Raw genomic sequence first — 4,080 nt, 5'->3', positions numbered from 1 at the left:
ACCTAAAAGGTTAAACTTTAAACTTTAAGAGGTTAAAAATTTTAATTTATGATGTGAAAAGTGAGAAATAAAATAATACACTTGCAACATAATATAAATGCTGTAGGAAACTATTGGTGGTTCTTAAAGAGTTAAGTAATGGTTTGTAAACATAAGATTATTTATTTTCAGCTCTTGCGATCGTCTCTTTAATTATTGTTACATTCGTCCCCAAGACGCCATTTCAGCTTCATTTGTTAAAAACAATGCTAGTTAATTAGCAAAACTAATCTCTTTTTTTTGAAGTGTTAATTAAGGTGTCCACTTACATATACGGTTAATAATTTTTATTTGTTTAAACAAAATTACTTTGTTACAATATAATATTCTAATACCAAAAAAAGTANACCAAAAAAAGTACTTACGTAGCGTGAAAATATCTTTTGTGATGTAACTCTTTCAAAAGTACATAAAAATGGTTGCCAGCAGGGGTGTACTTGTAGATTTATTAAATACACCTCTTAGGAACCAAATCTAGAACCCGACACTCGAAATTTTTGCTCTGTTACAATCGTACCCTGTTACAATTGACCCCTCTCTCCACTATCGAAAATATTTAGCTTACAGTTAAAAAAATTAGTTTACCCAAAGACAATTCCATGAAAAAATAATTAGATACAAAATTTTAACGAAATCAGTCTAATGGTAAAATTTTAGAAACTGAAGCAAATAGATTGTCCAAAAATACATTTATGACAAAAAAGTTACTTGGATCTTAAAGGATACCTTTTGGTAGTAGGAAGCAAATGCCGAAAGAAAATAATTCACAAACATTGAATTAGAGTCAAAACAATGTAACAACTATGATAGTGATAAAATATTGCAACGTATACTCGTCTATATTGAGCAATACAAATTCATTAAAATGTAAGTTCACTAAATGTAACTTTTTGTCTCTAAATTCATATTCAGGATCAAGTTTAAACTATCAAGATTAATTCGATTCAGGCCCAAATTCGTGAGCAAGAAATCTGAACTAAAAAAAAAAAATGTCGGGTATTATATCTTCACGTATAATCAAACACAGCCATTATGGGAGGTAACAAAAAATTGCAACATATACCAGTTAAATCTAAGAAACATGAATTCACTAAAGAGTAAACGTGTTTTAATTAAGCTCATATACGGCAAGTTGAAATATTACTTTACGCTTCAATGTACGTACGTACTAGGATAGAGAAAATAAAAACAGAACGCCTTAATGACTGATGATCTGATAAACAGTTTTTACGTACCACGACGCAATCTTGATGGTTTGAGAGGCTAACTTTAAATATTGTAACTAATTTGTGCAAATCACATTTTAAAATAAGAAATCGAACACAAAACTGTTATTCAAACATACCTTAATTTCAATAAATTTGGTTTCCTGACATTCAAATATGGAAGCTAGACACAATCTGAAGAAAATGGCCCCAATTATCTGTCCAGAAGATGTAAATTTTTGTGTCTAATTTTCCTTCTTAACACATCGCCTGTACTAACTAATTAGCAAATTTAAGGTTTAAATATTGCTAATTAACATATTAGGTTACTGATTAATTAGTAAATTGAGGTACTAATTAATAAAGGTTAAGGTCTCAAATCATTAATATTAAATCCTGCTGCGTAAAAGTTCTATCATTAAATCAAACGTTATTAAGGTGTTCCTTTGGTGCACAAGAAAATAACATAATTTATTTATCACGTTATTAAAATTATCAAGTCATTAAAGTTATTCATAAAAAAATATGAAGAATACTGACGCAAAATCCAATTTTTGAAGATGCGTGGCAGGTGTAGGCAGCATAGATCTTGAAATTTCATTTAGGTGATTTCCTGCAACTGCCAGTAATTGGAGATTTCTTAGAGATGAGAATGCTTTGTCCCCTAGCTTTTCTATTCCATTTCCTTCAAAAATCAAGTTGATCATCTTCTCAGGACCATTAGTGAACCAATCATTCCCAACTTCAGGAATTTTATTTTCTTCAAACAAAGCTATCTATAATATACAAACAATTTATGGAACAATAGCTTAATGAATGGGAGTTCTGTGATGACCACAGTAAATATATTTTTTCAGAATTCTTGTCAAAAATGAAACAAAATCAGTAATCATATTGAAAATCACTAACCGATATTTAGCTAAGAAAATAACAAGAGGAAAACAGGACTGAAAGCATCAAAACTTGTTTGATTGCCGAAGGAATCTGAGAGTTGATTATAGCAAAGGTGATTATAAGAAACCCCGCCATGTTTTTAATCACACCTTCTTCGTTGATAATTCAACAAGTTCCAACAGCTGTTTTTATCTTTCTTTCTCGCTGAAATATAAACTTACAATTGTGTTTGCCTTTTTACTACAATTTTAAAAAGAATTTTAAAATATTTATTTAATGCGGTAATTTTGGAATAGACTATACTGTTCTTAGAACTGGAGTGAGGAATTCGAAAATAACATACGTGATATAATAAATATGTGACATTCGCCTATCACTCAGTTGTTTAATTAAAACTGTAACAAATTGAGCTAATATTTTGCATGTTTTAAATTTTTCAGTCTAAAACTTTCCGGAATTTTATTAGGAAGACCTCGTGTGGTTTGCAATCATATTTCTATTACTTTTAACTCAAATAAAAAATCTTTTCGAATGCAACATAAAACCTATTTATTTAAGGTATGCAAAAATTCATTTTATCATTATTTTTTACTATTATTACTTTTTATTATTATTATATTAGTATTATTAATTATTTTTATTATTTAATTTTTCTAAATCATATTCATTTTTTTATTATGGGGGGAAAATATTTGAATAATGAATAGTGGGACAAGAAATTTTTAACATCATTTTATAGTGACAAAATCCAAAGTTCAATTTTTACCAATTTTTGAATTTTGTAAATAAAATTTGCAATGTTTAAGGATTGTTGAAATTTTATGCCCTTCAATTCAAAAATCTTTCATTCATTTGAATATATCAAATGATTAAAAATAAAGCATAAGCAGAAAAAAATTATTTATTAATATTTTTTTACATGTGGCTAACTTTGGATGAACGAGTTTTATAATTATATGCAATTTTTCTATTGATTGACTTAAAGAAAGTTCACGAAATTCGGTGAATTTCCAAACAACTAAAAATAAGATTAAGAGGCTCAAACTATCTCTCTCAGCTAAAATATTGAACTTTATTTTCCAGTTTATGGCTACCCCCAATATTTTAAGAGTCAAAATACGAATCAACTACAACGAAAAGATTTGTTTATTCAGAAGAATCTTGTATCATTCCTCAACTTTTAATACCATCAGCACTAATTAACTAACATGTTTAAGGCCTATTTAATTGATACTGTTGTTCTTTTTTCCCTCACGCTGTATATTTATGGCGAAGGTTTCTAAATTCTTTACAGGAAAAAAAGTACCTTTAACGAACGGAGATGCTCTAGTTTCAAGTTTAGAAGTGGCCTGTTTCGTTTAAAACTGCTTCTAATCTCCAATTCTACAAGTGAGCTTTCAAGTCCTGAAAAATGAGAACGTCCCGGACGAAATGAAGCATCATCCACTTCGAATTTATCCAACACCAACTCTTTAATGTGCAACCCCTGGAACAAATCTGTTGGCACTGATGAAGCATTGACTCCTGACAAAGTCAATTGTTTCACTGAATATCCATTGAGCGCTTTTAGATTGGATTGAAGATTCCCTTGAGAACCAATCCTGTAGCACAATAAGACTGCACCTATCAAAATTTTAACACTATTTAATTTCATGGATTATTATAAAAGTTGTTACTATTGTAATGATAGAGAGTCTCGGTATCAATCATTGTCAGCAATCAAAAGTGCAATAACAAAGTATAAATTTATTGTGTTATTGCATTTTTCATTGTTGAAAATTTAGCTGCCTAGATTAGAACAAGAACTAGACACGGATGCTTAAAAGCAAAAACAGGATTGCATTTATTAATATTTAAATACTAATGGGCTGCGCCCCCTGCTCGCTAACGCTCGCCAACCCCCGAAAATTGCTACGCAATCGTATATGGTTTGCTTCGCAAA

General features: G+C 29.6%; 1 long non-coding RNA gene across 1 annotated transcript; it reads right to left on the bottom strand.

Moving 5' to 3' along the window:
• Positions 1-1,784: 1,784 nt before the first annotated feature.
• Positions 1,785-3,756, bottom strand: LOC122273486 (uncharacterized). The gene is made up of 2 exons (XR_011635996.1): positions 3,445-3,756; positions 1,785-2,020 (listed from the first exon to the last, which is right to left on the bottom strand). It is a non-coding gene; the product is annotated as an uncharacterized lncRNA (long non-coding RNA).
• Between the last annotated feature and the right edge of the window lie 324 nt (positions 3,757-4,080).

The sequence above is a fragment of the Parasteatoda tepidariorum genome, unplaced genomic scaffold (genome assembly GCF_043381705.1).
Source record: "Parasteatoda tepidariorum isolate YZ-2023 unplaced genomic scaffold, CAS_Ptep_4.0 HiC_scaffold_4494, whole genome shotgun sequence".
In the NCBI taxonomy this organism is placed as follows: domain Eukaryota; kingdom Metazoa; phylum Arthropoda; class Arachnida; order Araneae; family Theridiidae; genus Parasteatoda; species Parasteatoda tepidariorum.
Note: the sequence above shows the minus strand (reverse complement) of the source record. Positions and strands in the feature narration are given on the sequence as shown.